Consider the following 20786-nt stretch of genomic DNA (forward strand, 5'->3'; position numbering starts at 1 on the left):
CTAGAATAGTCATTGATATTGTATGGTAGTTTTCCATGATGCGTAAAAGTTGAAATGATATAAACTAAATTTGCTAAATTTAATGTGGAGAATCATTTTGAAGACAGGTGCATGTCTCCAGATATATCTCTCCGAATGATAGGCAGAAAAGCAATTACCCAGTTATACACGAGCCGGTTAGTGTCTTGATCACCAAAAATATTATGTTTCTAAGTTTTTGCTGAAGTTATAAAAAAAAGGGAAAAAGAAAAAAATAGTTATTAAAAAAAAAGGAAAAAGAAAAAATATATAAAAAAAGGATTATTGTGTTATTAAAAATTGTTATTTTTAAAAGCTTAAAGGGTCAAACTAGAACTACAGAGATGGGGGCACACAAGTAAGTCCTGTCATGTCTCGAATAAAAGGCTTGTCAGTTTACTGGCACTAAGTCCAACGTTCAACCTTAAAGCTTAAATTTACTTCTATTAAAATCTTTTGATCAAGCACTAGGGGGTTGGAGTCAAATTAGGGTGATCTGGGGAAAGCCAAATATGCTTTGAGAAGAGATAGGAGGCATCACAGGTCCATGAGTGATGTCCATATAAGCTTTATGCCAAACTGAACCTAATTCATATTACTGATGCAATGCAAATCATGCTAAGTTCGTTATACCTGCTATCAACCTGTTTCTTTAGGATATAATAACGCTGAACATGAATCCTTGTGACAGCTTCTTAAACGATATGATTCCATGTTCGGATCTTTTCATAAAAGGGTGGCGTTATTACTACAACTGAAATTTGATCCCAAATTTTTGCTAAATTACATGAAGACCGGGTGATTAAATTGTTTTATTTGTTGTTTTTGGTTTTATTTTATTTTTACTTCTTGATTACTCTTCTCGAGACAAATGTGTTAAGAAATCGTTTTAAAATTTGTCTTCTGCTAATGACATATGATTTCGGTTATTGTGTTATAGTTGGTTTAGCTGGTATGATCTCATTTCAAGTCTTTTCAAGAAAATCATAAAAAAATATATTAGAAAAATAAAAATTACAAAAATATGTCTGTGTTATTTTGTTTTATTTAATGGTTTTCAAAAATATTTTAGTTGATCTTTCTATCAAAGTTGATTGTTCTTTCAAGACTGATTTCTTGCAACCGAAGCATATGAAGTATCTGAGATTCAAATTGGATGATGTTGTCAGAAAGGGGGAGATGATAGATTATCGGATGCAGATGCTGAAGTTGCTGATCACTGAAGTTGCAGATTTTGAAGATCTTGAGAGCATCAGTCAAAGGGCAAAATTGTTGGGTCACGATTTGGTTAGACTGACACATATCAAAAGACCATGACATGATCAAGACTAGAGTGATGCAAACGAAGACGAGTTGAAGAATTACATTAGTGTAATACCGAAATCCCTATGGATTTCGGTTAGGCTATTTTGAAGTAAAACAAACAAGAACGAAGCTTGATGTGTGTATAATGTATATAAATATATGAATAAAACACAAGTCACAACTAAGCTTTAAAAACCAAACAATCTATCCTAGTTCACACAAACGGCAAGTGTACCGGTCGCGTATACAACAGATGAGGAAAGTCCGGATATCGAACTCGAAGACACGTGAAAACGTTTATAATCACTAAACTCTAACCAAGACTCACCAAAATATTTAATTGATTTTTTTTTATATTTGATTTAACTACTTAACTTAACTAAATGAAATCTTTTAACAAAACTTCGGAAACTTTGACTGCAGTGATAAAAACGTCTACCAAGGTAAAAATCATATTGAAGGAGATGACAAGACAATGGATTGAAAACTCTCACGACACCGGTCCAAAAGGATGACACAACTAAGGTTCGCTCAAGAAGGTCAGATCACCTCTCGGTCTCACTAACAAACTCTAACTTATTTTAGTTGATTTTAAGAACAAACCGGGAAAACAAATTATTAACGTGTTCTAATGCCGACTCACCTCTCGGTCTCACCGACACACTAGCCTAATGGAAACGAATACTACGCAACCAAGGATAGAGGAACAATTCAACTTAACTTAAACTAGACCAACTAATCGCTCAAACACCCAAACCCGACAAGAACAAAACCCGCTCTCGCGCGATCATAATTCTAACAAGTAAAAGTAATGAGACGAGTTTACTTCTTATCACCTCTCGGTCTCTAAGAAGGTGTTTCAAAACTGATTTTATCTAATTAATTTACCCACTTATCCCTACGGTTGTACTTCCCGCAAATAAACCCTAAACACAAAGTAAAGAGCCTTAAACATGCAACAACTAATCAAAACCGATTCAATTAATTAAAGCATGAGGTTATTAGGTATAATCAAACAAAACACAGCCACTAAACACAATCTAATTTACTGTTAAATCAAACTTTACATTAACAATTTAAGCCATGATCATTAACAATCCATATTACTAGTCAAAACCTAACAATATTCATCAAACCTAGGTAGAACAAACAAGATTAGCTACTCATTAAGTTTGGACAGCAGCATACATTCGAATTAAACATCATATAACTCATCATAAACATAAGAAAACTCATTCAATGATCAAGAACAATCAAACACAAATCAATCTCTAAGTAACTTTCAAAACAATCCAACAAAAAGATCAAACTAAACAAGTTAGGGTTCTTGAACAAGAAACAAAGTTTAAAGATGATTACTTAAGGTTTATGAGCTGAGTTTATGGATTTATAAGACCTTTAGCTGCTGTATAAAACCCTCCTTGGTGTTCTTCTTCTCTTCCAGCCGTCACAGCCACCAAACCCTAGCCGCCACAAGCTTTTTCTTCCTTCTCCTTACTGCTGCCGATCGCAATCTGCCTAGGGGGTTGGGGCTGCTGAATTTCGGGATTTAGGGCTGTTCTATGGCAGAAAATTAAGTTAATTAAACTTAATATAATATCATGTAAGGCTTCTAACTTGTGGGCTTGGGTCGGGCCTTGAGTTGTAGTTTTAAAACTTGACCAAAAAGGCCCCTAGAGTCTTCCAACTTAACTCTTTTTTCACCATCTTTCATAAACCTACAATTAACATTTAAACTTTGTAAATTATTTAACTTAACCCCCAATACTTTCATAAAATAAACAATTAAGCATAAAAACCATGATAAAATCATAAGGAAAGTAAGTGTGTTTTACAACACATCAAAGCTACAAACCTAGGGGGAGATTGTTGGGTCCATATTTTGTGGTTTGTACTAAGTTCTAGTTAATTGGTTTTGGATGTATGTGATATATGTACTTAGTCTACTTGTATTGGGCTTGGGCTTCGGGCTGCTATGTAAACCGAGAACACACTTGTGTTCTCGGTGGGCTTTGGGCTTTTATTGGGCTAGTGTTTTGGTTTCCCTATAAATAGATCTTATTGTATAGGGTTTAGGGGTTGAACACATTGAGAGCCACCATCTAGAGAGTGAGCAGAACTAGAGAGTTATTCATTCCAAGTCTTGTGATCAAGTATTGTAAGTGCTTAAGCTCCCGACGTATTAAATAATATACGTGTGTTTTGAAGAAATCTTGTGTTATTTACTAGTTCTTGTTCGTGTTCTTGAATCACCGGGTGTTGGCATTCCGCACCAATACTCGTTTAGTTGATATCATATTGTAGTGATCCAGATTCGGGACTTACAATACCAAGACCTACGACTGCTACATCGGTGGTTTCTCCAACACCAATGATGATGCCTCCACAGGATATTTCATTTATGAGGCTCAGTCATCCTCAAGGTCCAGTTCAACCTATTCCTCCTTCGTTTCATGCAATGTCTCAGGATCAGCAAACGAATATGCTTTTGAGCTTACTTCATCTTTTTGAAAATCAAATGTCTACTGATCATCTGAATCAAGAACGTCTCATGGAGAATCAAAAGAAGCTAGTAAGTTATGTATCTTTCTGCCAGAAGGAGACAAAGGCCCTCCGTGAGATTATTAAGTCTCAGGGGGTGAAAATAAAACAGCAAGAAGATCTTACCCTTCAATTTCCTATCATGCAGTTCCTTCGTATGCTCCTTATACCGAAATATTTGTGCATATGCGTGATCCCGGAGTTCCTCTAATTCGTGTAATTGATGGAAACGATTACCCTCTGCGGCGGGTAAATCAAGATTAACCCTTTGAAGGGCCCATGAAGCGCGGTGTTCCAATTCAACAGGAAGATGACAGGCCTTCCCATAAATCATCCGAAATGGTGTGGAACCAGTCGGAGTCTTGTAGGCTGTACGGAAGGCCCACAGAGCGTCATCTAATTAGTCGGACCAATCCCGACGATTAGAACCAACCGTTTTCTCAAGAATACGTTTGATTCCCCGATTACTCACTTCTACTTGCCCACTAGTCTGTGGGTGGTAGGCGGTCGCAAGCCGATGGGTGACCCCATAACGCTTCAACGCCTTATCCATCTGCGAGTTGCAAAAGTGAGTACCTCGATCACTGATCATGGCTTTCGGGACTCCAAAACGAGCAAATAGACTTTTTAGAAAACGGACTACCGCTCGGGCATCATTGGTGGGTAGAGCTTTGGCCTCAACCCACTTAGACACGTAATCGACGGCCACGAGTATGTATTTGTTTCCACACGAAGATGGAAACGGTCCCATGAAATCAATACCCCAAATATCAAAAACCTCACAAACTTGAATGGCATTCTGGGGCATTTCGTTTCGTGAAGAAATGTTGCCGACACGCTGGCAACGATCACAACTCTTAACGAACAGATGAGCATCCTTAAAGATAGACGGCCAGTAAAAACCAGAATCAAAGACTTTCTTTGCCGTAGAACTCACACCGTGGTGACCTCCAGTCGGTCCCACATGACAATGGCTCAAAATTTTCCATCCTTCCTTGACATCTACACACCTTCTAATAAGATGATCAGCACCAATGCGGAAAAGATATGGATCGTCCCAAAGGTAAAATTTGATGTCAGCAAAGAATTTTTTCTTTTGCTGGTAAGTCATCTTTGGGAGGTATCCGTCAGCAAGATAGTTTGCGAAATCAGCAAACCACGGAAAACCTTCCTCTTGTGCAGTAACAAACATCAGACTCTCCGTCGGAAAACGATCGTCGATCCTAACTCCCGAATCTCCTAAATCAACTCCTTCTAGACGTGAAAGATGATCAGCCGCCACATTCTCGGCCCCCCTTTTATCACGGATCTCTATATCGAACTCTTGAAGCAACAAGATCCATCGGATAAGACGAGGCTTAGCATCCTGCTTGCTAAAAAGATATCTAATAGCGGCATGATCCGTATAAACAATCATTTTGGATAAAACCAGATAGGACCTAAATTTGTCGAAAGCGAACACCACAGCTAAAAGCTCTTTTTCGGTGGTGGTATAGCTTTCATATGCGTCATTTAAGGTCCGGCACGCATAGTAGATCGGATGGAAATGTTTATCCTTCCGTTGTCCAAGAACCTCTCCGACTGCGAAGTCGCTCGCGTCACACATCAACTCGAATGGTATCGACCAGTCGGGAGCAACCATGATTGGGGCGTTAACGAGTTTGTCTTTTAGAAGATCAAACGCCTCGATACACTGCTCAGAAAAAACAAATGAAGCATCCTTTTCCAAAAGTTTGGTCATGGGTCTCGCGATTTTAGAAAAATCTTTGATGAACCGGCGGTAGAACCCGGCATGACCTAGAAAGCTACGAATTGATCTCACAGAAGTAGGCGGGGGAAGATTAGAAATGGTCTCGACCTTTTCCTGGTCAACCTCTATCCCCGCACTTGAGATTCGATGACCTAGAACAATGCCCTCGCAAACCATGAAATGACATTTTTCCCAGTTAAGGACTAGGTTGGTGTCAACGCAGCGGGACATCATCCTCTCGAGATTTGATAAACAATGATCGAAGGAACTCCCAAATACGGAAAAATCGTCTATGAACACCTCCATGGAGTCCTCGATCATATCATGGAAAATGGCCACCATACACCTCTGGAATGTGGCCGGAGCGTTACAAAGTCCGAACGGCATACGTTTGTAAGCAAACGTTCCGTAAGGGCAGGTGAAAGTGGTTTTCTCCTGGTCGTCGGGAGCTATCGGAACCTGGAAGTACCCGGAGAAACCATCTAGGAAGCAGTAGTACTGCTGACCTGCTAAACGCTCTAACATCTGATCAATGAATGGGAGAGGAAAGTGGTCTTTCCTGGTGGCATCATTCAATCGGCGATAGTCAATACAGACTCGCCATCCCGTCACAGTCCTCGTGAGAATAAGCTCGTTCCTCTCGTTGGTGACGACAGTCATGCCACCCTTTTTAGGAACCACTTGGACTGGACTCACCCAAGCACTATCAGAAATGGGGAAAATGATCCCCGCATCAAGGAGTTTAATGATCTCCTTCTTTACGACCTCCTGCATTTTCGGATTAAGCCGCCGTTGCGGCTGGACGACAGTTTTGAAATTTTCCTCCATGAGGATTTTATGAGTGCAGAACGAGGGGTTGATACCCTTGATGTCGATAATCTTCCAAGCAATAGCCTCCCTGTGCTCTCGTAGCACCCTCAACAACTTCTCCTTCTCGACCTCGGTCAAAGCAGAAAGGTAAATCCTTAAGCTCTAGGGAAAAAGGAGGACTCTCGACTAAAGGTCGGTCCATCGGATCGTCTCGTACGATCTCAGCAGACACACCAGATTCAGGGGTATGCGACTCGGTGTCGTCATTTAAGGACTGATTGGTTACGGCAACCATTTCAATCTCCGGAATCTCCCAATCGAGAATCTGGGTGTCGGAGGCAGATCCTCCACAAATTTCGCTGAGAAACTCCCCGACATGCTCCATGATGGTATCAATGAAGTATAAGGAGTCATCAGCAGACTTGGGGTGTTTCAGTGACTGTCGAACGTCAAAGGTGACGTTCTCATCCCAACTCTTAAGATTAATTTACCCTCGCAGCCGTCGATCAATGCCTGTGCAGTGGCAAGGAATGGTCGGCCTAAGATGAGTGGGACACTATCGTCATCGTTCATGTCCAGGATGACAAAGTCCACCGGGAAGATGAACTTGTCGACACGAACAAGCATGTTCTCGACCACCCCTCGGGGGTATTTCACAGAACGATCAGCAAGCTGGATACTCATACGGGTAGGCCTCAGTTCGCCTAGACCCAACTTGCGATACACGGAATACGGCATGAGATTTATACTGGCACCAAGATCTGCCAGCGCATGGACGACCGTATTATCACTCAAGATGCAGGGAATTGTGAAACTCCCAGGATCAGACATCTTTTCTGGTAACTTTCTCTGCAAGACTGCAGAGCAACCAGCACTCAGAGGAATGGAAGAGACTTCGGCTAACTTCTCTTTGTTCGAAAGAATATCCTTAAGAAACTTTGCGTATTTGGGCATTTGCGTAAGTGCCTCAAGGAAAGGAATATTAAGATGAAGTTGCTTCAGAAGATTAAGAAATTTGGAGTTCTGTTCCTCGTCTCTATCCCTACGGACTCTCCCGGGATATGGGAGTCTAGGTTTGTAGACTCTCGGTGGGGTGCTGGGTAATGGTTGGTTCTCGGCCTGTGCTGAACTTCCGGGGCTGTGCCTCTGATGCACCTTGGCCGGTGGAGACTCCAACTGAATCTCCTTGTCTACCTGCTCCTCTACATCTACCGCATGCTCGTTAACGACTCCTCTCGTCGCCTCTTGAATCACGGGCTCGCTACGTGCCCCTGCACCGCTCCTTGTCGTCACAGCCTTCGCGATCGCCTTCGGATTTTGTTCAGTGTTACTTGGAAGTGTACCTGGCGACCTCTCATTTAGACGAATTGCTATCTCTCCTATCTGACGCTCAAGATTTTGAATTGACGCTCCTTGATTTCTCATGAATGACTCGTGCTCCCGGAATTTCTCTTGAGTTTCTTTGTGACGAGAGTCCTCTCGAGTCATGAGTTGCGACAGCATCTGTGTCTGCTGTGCCATCATCTCCTCTAATGTGGGCTTCTTCTCCCCACTACTCGTTCCCTCACCGAAATCCTGGAATAGGCTCTGACGTTGCTGGAAGCCGGACTGATTTCCGTTCCTCCAGTTGGAATTTTGGTTACCTCTCCACCCCGAATTATAAGAATTGAAAGAATATTGATTTCGGTTTGGATTATTAACGAAGTCGACTGCCTCCTCCTGGAAACCTACGGGGCACTGAACAGTATCATGTCCCCCTCTAAAGATCTCGCATAACTTACTTTTCACCTGCACGTCCTTCACTATCTTTACTAACGCTTCAACTTGTGCCGCAAGTGCGGTGCTCGTGTCGACCGAATGCATGCCGCGTGATAGGGAATCGACGGTTTTGCTACTCTTAACTGGTGGTCGCTGGTATCCACTCATGGCTAAACCGTTAAACAAGGCAATGCACTCATCCGTATCCTTCGTTGTCAGTAGGTTACCTCCTGCAGCTGTGTCGAGCATACTCTGAGTTGGGTACGTCACTCCGTTGTAGAACTTCTCAACAACCGCCCAGTATTGTAGGCCGTGGTTTGGACATAACGCAAGTAGATTTTTGAACCTTTCCCACGCCTCGTAGAAGCTCTCGGTGTCCTCCATCTGGAAAGAATGAATTTGGTTACACAAACGAGCGGCCTTAGCCGGAGGATCGTATTTTTCAAGAAATTGGGTCTGCATGGCAGCCCAAGTAGCAATGGATCCCTGTGGGAGGGACTCAAGCCACAGACTCGCATGATCAATGAGTGAGAACGGAAAGATTCGGAGTTTGATGGCGTCTTCGGATACGCCGGCAAGATGAAACGTGTCGCAAATTCGTGTGATGCGAGTGATATGAGCATGTGGGTTCTCATGGAGTAACCCGTGAAATTGAGCAGAATGAGCAATCGTGTTCAGAACATTAGATGGAATCTGCCAAGTCGTTTGAACTCTTATAGCTGGTGGAGCAATGCTGGATCTCGCGCCAGCATCGACCGGACGGGCCCGGTCTGCAACTGTCCTCCTCGGTGGTGGATTCGCGTCGCCCATAATCCTATCCTAATGACGGGTTCAGAAAAAGTAGGAGAAGAGAACGTATTACCGACGGATGTAGCTAAACTGGAAGACGGTTTTGTACGACGTCTCTCAAAAAGCGCTCTCTGGTTCAGGAAATCCTTCAATTTCTGGTGGTCCTAGAGATCGAGTACGTCGCATACAACTATTAAAATAAATAAAAGAAACAATAATTAGCTAAACTATTTTAAACTAACAAACAAAACAAATAAGAAAGACAAGTAGTAAACAAGGCAAGTCCTAACTCAAGTCGTTCTTAATACGCCTCAAACCGTGTCCCTGACAACGGCGCCAAAAACTTGATGTGTGTATAATGTATATAAATATATGAATAAAACACAAGTCACAACTAAGCTTTAAAAACCAAACAATCTATCCTAGTTCACACAAACGGCAAGTGTACCGGTCGCGTATAGCACAGATGAGGAAAGTCCGGATATCGAACTTGAAGACACGTGAAAACGTTTATAATCACTAAACTCTAACCAAGACTCACCAAAATATTTAATTGATTTTTTTTTTTAGATTTGATTTTACTACTTAACTAAATGAAAACTTTTAACAAAACTTCGGAAACTTTGACTGCAGTGATAAAAACGTCTACCTAGGTAAAAATCATATTGAAGGAGATGACAAGACAATGGATTGAAAACTCTCACGACACCGGTCCAAAAGGATGACACAACCAAGGTTTGCTCAAGAAGGTCATATCACCTCTCGGTCTCACTAACAAACTCTAACTTATTTTAGTTGATTTTAAGAACAAACCGGGAAAACAAATTATTAACGTGTTCTAATGCCGACTCACCTCTCGGTCTCACCGACACACTAGCCTAATGGAAACGAATACTACGCAACCAAGGATAGAGGAACAATTCAACTTAACTTAAACTAGACCAACTAATCGCTCAAACACCCAAACCCGACAAGAACAAAACCCGCTCTCGCGCGATCATAATTCTAACAAGTAAAAGTAATGAGACGAGTTTACTTCTTATCACCTCTCGGTCTCTAAGAAGGTGTTTCACAACTGATTTTATCTAATTAATTTACCCACTTATCCCTACGGTTGTACTTCCCGCAAATAAACCCTAAACACAAAGTAAAGAGCCTTAAACATGCAACAACTAATCAAAACCGATTCAATTAATTAAAGCATGAGGTTATTAGGTATAATCAAACAAAACACAGCCACTAAACACAATCTAATTTACTGTTAAATCAAACTTTACATTAACAATTTAAGCCATGATCATTAACAATCCATATTACTAGTCAAAACCTAACAATATTCATCAAACCTAGGTAGAACAAACAAGATTAGCTACTCATTAAGTTTGGACAGCAGCATACATTCGAATTAAACATCATATAACTCATCATAAACATAAGAAAACTCATTCAATGATCAAGAACAATCAAACACAAATCAATCTCTAAGTAACTTTCAAAACAATCCAACAAAAAGATCAAACTAAACAAGTTAGGGTTCTTGAACAAGAAACAAAGTTTAAAGATGATTACTTAAGGTTTATGAGCTGAGTTTATGGATTTATAAGACCTTTAGCTGCTGTATAAAACCCTCCTTGGTGTTCTTCTTCTCTTCCAGCCGTCACAGCCACCAAACCCTAGCCGCCACAAGCTTTTTCTTCCTTCTCCTTACTGCTGCCGATCGCAATCTGCCTAGGGGGTTGGGGCTGCTGAATTTCGGGATTTAGGGCTGTTCTATGGCAGAAAATTAAGTTAATTAAACTTAATATAATATCATGTAAGGCTTCTAACTTGTGGGCTTGGGTCGGGCCTTGAGTTGTAGTTTTAAAACTTGACCAAAAAGGCCCCTAGAGTCTTCCAACTTAACTCTTTTTTCACCATCTTTCATAAACCTACAATTAACATTTAAACTTTGTAAATTATTTAACTTAACCCCCAATACTTTCATAAAATAAACAATTAAGCATAAAAACCATGATAAAATCATAAGGAAAGTAAGTGTGTTTTACAACACATCAAAGCTACAAACCTAGGGGGAGATTGTTGGGTCCATATTTTGTGGTTTGTACTAAGTTCTAGTTAATTGGTTTTGGATGTATGTGATATATGTACTTAGTCTACTTGTATTGGGCTTGGGCTTCGGGCTGCTATGTAAACCGAGAACACACTTGTGTTCTCGGTGGGCTTTGGGCTTTTATTGGGCTAGTGTTTTGGTTTCCCTATAAATAGATCTTATTGTATAGGGTTTAGGGGTTGAACACATTGAGAGCCACCATCTAGAGAGTGAGCAGAACTAGAGAGTTATTCATTCCAAGTCTTGTGATCAAGTATTGTAAGTGCTTAAGCTCCCGACGTATTAAATAATATACGTGTGTTTTGAAGAAATCTTGTGTTATTTACTAGTTCTTGTTCGTGTTCTTGAATCACCGGGTGTTGGCATTCCGCACCAATACTCGTTTAGTTGATATCATATTGTAGTGATCCAGATTCGGGACTTACAATACCAAGACCTACGACTGCTACATCGGTGGTTTCTCCAACACCAATGATGATGCCTCCACAGGATATTTCATTTATGAGGCTCAGTCATCCTCAAGGTCCAGTTCAACCTATTCCTCCTTCGTTTCATGCAATGTCTCAGGATCAGCAGACGAATATGCTTTTGAGCTTACTTCATCTTTTTGAAAATCAAATGTCTACTGATCATCTGAATCAAGAACGTCTCATGGAGAATCAAAAGAAGCTAGTAAGTTATGTATCTTTCTGCCAGAAGGAGACAAAGGCCCTCCGTGAGATTATTAAGTCTCAGGGGGTGAAAATAAAACAGCAAGAAGATCTTACCCTTCAATTTCCTATCATGCAGTTCCTTCGTATGCTCCTTATACCGAAATATTTGTGCATATGCGTGATCCCGGAGTTCCTCTAATTCGTGTAATTGATGGAAACGATTACCCTCTGCGGCGGGTAAATCAAGATTAACCCTTTGAAGGGCCCATGAAGCGCGGTGTTCCAATTCAACAGGAAGATGACAGGCCTTCCCATAAATCATCCGAAATGGTGTGGAACCAGTCGGAGTCTTGTAGGCTGTACGGAAGGCCCACAGAGCGTCATCTAATTAGTCGGACCAATCCCGACGATTAGAACCAACCGTTTTCTCAAGAATACGTTTGATTCCCCGATTACTCACTTCTACTTGCCCACTAGTCTGTGGGTGGTAGGCGGTCGCAAGCCGATGGGTGACCCCATAACGCTTCAACGCCTTATCCATCTGCGAGTTGCAAAAGTGAGTACCTCGATCACTGATCATGGCTTTCAGGACTCCAAAACGAGCAAATAGACTTTTTAGAAAACGGACTACCGCTCGGGCATCATTGGTGGGTAGAGCTTTGGCCTCAACCCACTTAGACACGTAATCGACGGCCACGAGTATGTATTTGTTTCCACACGAAGATGGAAACGGTCCCATGAAATCAATACCCCAAATATCAAAAACCTCACAAACTTGAATGGCATTCTGGGGCATTTCGTTTCGTGAAGAAATGTTGCCGACACGCTGGCAACGATCACAACTCTTAACGAACAGATGAGCATCCTTAAAGATAGACGGCCAGTAAAAACCAGAATCAAAGACTTTCTTTGCCGTAGAACTCACACCGTGGTGACCTCCAGTCGGTCCCACATGACAATGGCTCAAAATTTTCCATCCTTCCTTGACATCTACACACCTTCTAATAAGATGATCAGCACCAATGCGGAAAAGATATGGATCGTCCCAAAGGTAAAATTTGATGTCAGCAAAGAATTTTTTCTTTTGCTGGTAAGTCATCTTTGGGAGGTATCCGTCAGCAAGATAGTTTGCGAAATCAGCAAACCACGGAAAACCTTCCTCTTGTGCAGTAACAAACATCAGACTCTCCGTCGGAAAACGATCGTCGATCCTAACTCCCGAATCTCCTAAATCAACTCCTTCTAGACGTGAAAGATGATCAGCCGCCACATTCTCGGCCCCCCTTTTATCACGGATCTCTATATCGAACTCTTGAAGCAACAAGATCCATCGGATAAGACGAGGCTTAGCATCCTGCTTGCTAAAAAGATATCTAATAGCGGCATGATCCGTATAAACAATCGTTTTGGATAAAACCAGATAGGACCTAAATTTGTCGAAAGCGAACACCACAGCTAAAAGCTCTTTTTCGGTGGTGGTATAGCTTTCATATGCGTCATTTAAGGTCCGGCTCGCATAGTAGATCGGATGGAAATGTTTATCCTTCCGTTGTCCAAGAACCTCTCCGACTGCGAAGTCGCTCGCGTCACACATCAACTCGAATGGTATCGACCAGTCGGGAGCAACCATGATTGGGGCGTTAACGAGTTTGTCTTTTAGAAGATCAAACGCCTCGATACACTGCTCAGAAAAAACAAATGAAGCATCCTTTTCCAAAAGTTTGGTCATGGGTCTCGCGATTTTAGAAAAATCTTTGATGAACCGGCGGTAGAACCCGGCATGACCTAGAAAGCTACGAATTGATCTCACAGAAGTAGGCGGGGGAAGATTAGAAATGGTCTCGACCTTTTCCTGGTCAACCTCTATCCCCGCACTTGAGATTCGATGACCTAGAACAATGCCCTCGCAAACCATGAAATGACATTTTTCCCAGTTAAGGACTAGGTTGGTGTCAACGCAGCGGGACATCATCCTCTCGAGATTTGATAAACAATGATCGAAGGAACTCCCAAATACGGAAAAATCGTCTATGAACACCTCCATGGAGTCCTCGATCATATCATGGAAAATGGCCACCATACACCTCTGGAATGTGGCCGGAGCGTTACAAAGTCCGAACGGCATACGTTTGTAAGCAAACGTTCCGTAAGGGCAGGTGAAAGTGGTTTTCTCCTGGTCGTCGGGAGCTATCGGAACCTGGAAGTACCCGGAGAAACCATCTAGGAAGCAGTAGTACTGCTGACCTGCTAAACGCTCTAACATCTGATCAATGAATGGGAGAGGAAAGTGGTCTTTCCTGGTGGCATCATTCAATCGGCGATAGTCAATACAGACTCGCCATCCCGTCACAGTCCTCGTGAGAATAAGCTCGTTCCTCTCGTTGGTGACGACAGTCATGCCACCCTTTTTAGGAACCACTTGGACTGGACTCACCCAAGCACTATCAGAAATGGGGAAAATGATCCCCGCATCAAGGAGTTTAATGATCTCCTTCTTTACGACCTCCTGCATTTTCGGATTAAGCCGCCGTTGCGGCTGGACGACAGTTTTGAAATTTTCCTCCATGAGGATTTTATGAGTGCAGAACGAGGGGTTGATACCCTTGATGTCGATAATCTTCCAAGCAATAGCCTCCCTGTGCTCTCGTAGCACCCTCAACAACTTCTCCTTCTCGACCTCGGTCAAAGCAGAAAGGTAAATCCTTAAGCTCTAGGGAAAAAGGAGGACTCTCGACTAAAGGTCGGTCCATCGGATCGTCTCGTACGATCTCAGCAGACACACCAGATTCAGGGGTATGCGACTCGGTGTCGTCATTTAAGGACTGATTGGTTACGGCAACCATTTCAATCTCCGGAATCTCCCAATCGAGAATCTGGGTGTCGGAGGCAGATCCTCCACAAATTTCGCTGAGAAACTCCCCGACATGCTCCATGATGGTATCAATGAAGTATAAGGAGTCATCAGCAGACTTGGGGTGTTTCAGTGACTGTCGAACGTCAAAGGTGACGTTCTCATCCCAACTCTTAAGATTAATTTACCCTCGCAGCCGTCGATCAATGCCTGTGCAGTGGCAAGGAATGGTCGGCCTAAGATGAGTGGGACACTATCGTCATCGTTCATGTCCAGGATGACAAAGTCCACCGGGAAGATGAACTTGTCGACACGAACAAGCATGTTCTCGACCACCCCTCGGGGGTATTTCACAGAACGATCAGCAAGCTGGATACTCATACGGGTAGGCCTCAGTTCGCCTAGACCCAACTTGCGATACACGGAATACGGCATGAGATTTATACTGGCACCAAGATCTGCCAGCGCATGGACGACCGTATTATCACTCAAGATGCAGGGAATTGTGAAACTCCCAGGATCAGACATCTTTTCTGGTAACTTTCTCTGCAAGACTGCAGAGCAACCAGCACTCAGAGGAATGGAAGAGACTTCGGCTAACTTCTCTTTGTTCGAAAGAATATCCTTAAGAAACTTTGCGTATTTGGGCATTTGCGTAAGTGCCTCAAGGAAAGGAATATTAAGATGAAGTTGCTTCAGAAGATTAAGAAATTTGGAGTTCTGTTCCTCGTCTCTATCCCTACGGACTCTCCCGGGATATGGGAGTCTAGGTTTGTAGACTCTCGGTGGGGTGCTGGGTAATGGTTGGTTCTCGGCCTGTGCTGAACTTCCGGGGCTGTGCCTCTGATGCACCTTGGCCGGTGGAGACTCCAACTGAATCTCCTTGTCTACCTGCTCCTCTACATCTACCGCATGCTCGTTAACGACTCCTCTCGTCGCCTCTTGAATCACGGGCTCGCTACGTGCCCCTGCACCGCTCCTTGTCGTCACAGCCTTCGCGATCGCCTTCGGATTTTGTTCAGTGTTACTTGGAAGTGTACCTGGCGACCTCTCATTTAGACGACTTGCTATCTCTCCTATCTGACGCTCAAGATTTTGAATTGACGCTCCTTGATTTCTCATGAATGACTCGTGCTCCCGGAATTTCTCTTGAGTTTCTTTGTGACGAGAGTCCTCTCGAGTCATGAGTTGCGACAGCATCTGTGTCTGCTGTGCCATCATCTCCTCTAATGTGGGCTTCTTCTCCCCACTACTCGTTCCCTCACCGAAATCCTGGAATAGGCTCTGACGTTGCTGGAAGCCGGACTGATTTCCGTTCCTCCAGTTGGAATTTTGGTTACCTCTCCACCCCGAATTATAAGAATTGAAAGAATATTGATTTCGGTTTGGATTATTAACGAAGTCGACTGCCTCCTCCTGGAAACCTACGGGGCACTGAACAGTATCATGTCCCCCTCTAAAGATCTCGCATAACTTACTTTTCACCTGCACGTCCTTCACTATCTTTACTAACGCTTCAACTTGTGCCGCAAGTGCGGTGCTCGTGTCGACCGAATGCATGCCGCGTGATAGGGAATCGACGGTTTTGCTACTCTTAACTGGTGGTCGCTGGTATCCACTCATGGCTAAACCGTTAAACAAGGCAATGCACTCATCCGTATCCTTCGTTGTCAGTAGGTTACCTCCTGCAGCTGTGTCGAGCATACTCTGAGTTGGGTACGTCACTCCGTTGTAGAACTTCTCAACAACCGCCCAGTATTGTAGGCCGTGGTTTGGACATAACGCAAGTAGATTTTTGAACCTTTCCCACGCCTCGTAGAAGCTCTCGGTGTCCTCCATCTGGAAAGAATGAATTTGGTTACACAAACGAGCGGCCTTAGCCGGAGGATCGTATTTTTCAAGAAATTGGGTCTGCATGGCAGCCCAAGTAGCAATGGATCCCTGTGGGAGGGACTCAAGCCACAGACTCGCATGATCAATGAGTGAGAACGGAAAGATTCGGAGTTTGATGGCGTCTTCGGATACGCCGGCAAGATGAAACGTGTCGCAAATTCGTGTGATGCGAGTGATATGAGCATGTGGGTTCTCATGGAGTAACCCGTGAAATTGAGCAGAATGAGCAATCGTGTTCAGAACATTAGATGGAATCTGCCAAGTCGTTTGAACTCTTATAGCTGGTGGAGCAATGCTGGATCTCGCGCCAGCATCGACCGGACGGGCCCGGTCTGCAACTGTCCTCCTCGGTGGTGGATTCGCGTCGCCCATAATCCTATCCTAATGACGGGTTCAGAAAAAGTAGGAGAAGAGAACGTATTACCGACGGATGTAGCTAAACTGGAAGACGGTTTTGTACGACGTCTCTCAAAAAGCGCTCTCTGGTTCAGGAAATCCTTCAATTTCTGGTGGTCCTAGAGATCGAGTACGTCGCATACAACTATTAAAATAAATAAAAGAAACAATAATTAGCTAAACTATTTTAAACTAACAAACAAAACAAATAAGAAAGACAAGTAGTAAACAAGGCAAGTCCTAACTCAAGTCGTTCTTAATACGCCTCAAACCGTGTCCCTGACAACGGCGCCAAAAACTTGATGTGTGTATAATGTATATAAATATATGAATAAAACACAAGTCACAACTAAGCTTTAAAAACCAAACAATCTATCCTAGTTCACACAAACGGCAAGTGTACCGGTCGCGTATAGCACAGATGAGGAAAGTCCGGATATCGAACTTGAAGACACGTGAAAACGTTTATAATCACTAAACTCTAACCAAGACTCACCAAAATATTTAATTGATTTTTTTTTTTAGATTTGATTTTACTACTTAACTAAATGAAAACTTTTAACAAAACTTCGGAAACTTTGACTGCAGTGATAAAAACGTCTACCTAGGTAAAAATCATATTGAAGGAGATGACAAGACAATGGATTGAAAACTCTCACGACACCGGTCCAAAAGGATGACACAACCAAGGTTTGCTCAAGAAGGTCATATCACCTCTCGGTCTCACTAACAAACTCTAACTTATTTTAGTTGATTTTAAGAACAAACCGGGAAAACAAATTATTAACGTGTTCTAATGCCGACTCACCTCTCGGTCTCACCGACACACTAGCCTAATGGAAACGAATACTACACAACCAAGGATAGAGGAACAATTCAACTTAACTTAAACTAGACCAACTAATCGCTCAAACACCCAAACCCGACAAGAACAAAACCCGCTCTCGCGCGATCATAATTCTAACAAGTAAAAGTAATGAGACGAGTTTACTTCTTATCACCTCTCGGTCTCTAAGAAGGTGTTTCACAACTGATTTTATCTAATTAATTTACCCACTTATCCCTACGGTTGTACTTCCCGCAAATAAACCCTAAACACAAAGTAAAGAGCCTTAAACATGCAACAACTAATCAAAACCGATTCAATTAATTAAAGCATGAGGTTATTAGGTATAATCAAACAAAACACAGCCACTAAACACAATCTAATTTACTGTTAAATCAAACTTTACATTAACAATTTAAGCCATGATCATTAACAATCCATATTACTAGTCAAAACCTAACAATATTCATCAAACCTAGGTAGAACAAACAAGATTAGCTACTCATTAAGTTTGGACAGCAGCATACATTCGAATTAAACATCATATAACTCATCATAAACATAAGAAAACTCATTCAATGATCAAGAACAATCAAACACAAATCAATCTCTAAGTAACTTTCAAAACAATCCAACAAAAAGATCAAACTAAACAAGTTAGGGTTCTTGAACAAGAAACAAAGTTTAAAGATGATTACTTAAGGTTTATGAGCTGAGTTTATGGATTTATAAGACCTTTAGCTGCTGTATAAAACCCTCCTTGGTGTTCTTCTTCTCTTCCAGCCGTCACAGCCACCAAACCCTAGCCGCCACAAGCTTTTTCTTCCTTCTCCTTACTGCTGCCGATCGCAATCTGCCTAGGGGGTTGGGGCTGCTGAATTTCGGGATTTAGGGCTGTTCTATGGCAGAAAATTAAGTTAATTAAACTTAATATAATATCATGTAAGGCTTCTAACTTGTGGGCTTGGGTCGGGCTTTTGAGCTTACTTCATCTTTTTGAAAATCAAATGTCTACTGATCATCTGAATCAAGAACGTCTCATGGAGAATCAAAAGAAGCTAGTAAGTTATGTATCTTTCTGCCAGAAGGAGACAAAGGCCCTCCGTGAGATTATTAAGTCTCAGGGGGTGAAAATAAAACAGCAAGAAGATCTTATCTTGCAGCTTACTTGTAAAGATGATGAACTAAAGAAGCTAAAGAATGATGAAGAAGATCCAGATGCTTCGGGTACTGGAGGAAGTGAGCCTAAAAAAACTCACGGCTCGGCTTCTGGTGCTGGTACGAGTGCAGTTGGTGATTCGAAAAAACAGATCATCTCTTATCATGATACTACAGCTGCTACACCCATCGTGATGATCAAGGCTAATACCGTTATCTTTGTTGATGATAAGGGGGTGGTTAGAAGCATAGTGAATGCAGATGAGATTGTTGTGGGACAATTCGTTGAAAGGTCTCTAACACGAGAGCAAATTTCGATCTATCTTGGTTTGAATGATGACGAGTTAACCGTGTTAGAGGCTGAGGAGGAAGTGAAGGTTGTGAATGATGATGAGATCTTAAATGATCCGAATGTTGAGATGAATACGGCATTTATTTATGAGGATGAGGAAGTAGAGATCGAGGACATGACTGCTGAGGAATACTCTGATCTATTTCAACACACCAATGTTGATCAGGGTGCTCCTATATTTGCTGAGGAAACGGTCAAAGCAGCAGAATATCATCTAGAAAAGACTTCCAAGGGCAAGAATGTTGTGGATACGAGATTTGATTCAAATCCCGATCCTTCTGTTGCTGATATTCAGAGTTGGTTTGCTCATCAGTACAAGAATTCTAGTAAGATTATTAAGGCATTCCGATATGTAGATCAAGAACAGAAAGTTGAAGCTGTTGCTCGAGCTCTAGCAAATCAAATGACCTCCTTCAAGGCTGTATATAAAGTCCAAGGTGACATTATTTCATGGTTGTTTGATTCTGAATTAAATGTATGTATTATCAAATAGGAGAAGAGCGTTCCGTATTATGAGAAGATTACTGACGTTCTTTCGCTACCAAGATGGAACGTATGGACTTTGGCGTACCATCCTTTTATAAACCGTGGGGGAGTTCAACATGCAGATCGGTTTCACAAACATCTGCTATTTGAGGTCAATCATGGGTTTAAGTTCCTTAAACCATAGGTCCCTAAACGTAAGCGTATTGATGAAATTGATCCAAGGACAGGTTGGAGGAAGTTGGTTCTTAAGGTAAAGCCGCCAAAGATCATGAAGCGTATGCCGGTGAAGACATTGAACCAACACATGTATTTATCTTTCAACCGTTGGAACTATGATAACCGAACTGGCGATGCCGTTATTGTGTTGGGGAAAGGATTAAAGACCGAACTGATAAAGATCATTGATCTGATGTGGCTTGTGAATTTAACGGAGACCGACAATGATGTGCTATTTAAGAATAAGATATTGATTGAGCGTCGTGAAGACTATGACCGAGCAATGCAATTTCAACGCGTTGTTCGTGTGTGTCATGAGCATGGCATTCACAGCTGCAGAGATTGGCAGACAAGACGCTTCAAGTAAATTAAATACAAAGATCTCAAGACGAGGGGTGTCTGTTAGTGCACGGTTTTGCGTCTCGAGTCTTTGTATTTATCGTTTTGTATTTATCAGTTATTTAATATAAAAGTTAATTTATATTTAAGCTAGTTCGTTATTGGTACAGGCTAGTTCGTTAAGGATGCTTAAAGAACTAGCCCTTAAGTTAAGTCCCTCCTAATTCGTTAAGGATGTTTAACGAATCAAGGGGTGTTTCGTTAACTTATTTCGTTTAATGTAATGTAACGAAGCCGGTTTCTAGTTCATTATGGAATGTTAACGAACTAGACCCGTCTTTTATATATAGTGGTGTGTCCACTGTTTAATTTAAGTTTTGAGTATCATATTATTGAACCTCTGTCCAGAGCTACTTTCTCTCTCAAGCTTCATCTTAATATATACAATCTAATTATACATATATACAGCTAATACTAATACATAACATATAATCAATAGCATCATGAACTAGATCCGCATAATTGGTTAAGTAAT

Source organism: Bidens hawaiensis, unplaced genomic scaffold (genome assembly GCF_021521415.1).
Source record: "Bidens hawaiensis isolate Kalapana, Puna unplaced genomic scaffold, B.hawaiensis_p1.1 tig00015920_1, whole genome shotgun sequence".
In the NCBI taxonomy this organism is placed as follows: Eukaryota; Viridiplantae; Streptophyta; class Magnoliopsida; order Asterales; family Asteraceae; genus Bidens; species Bidens hawaiensis.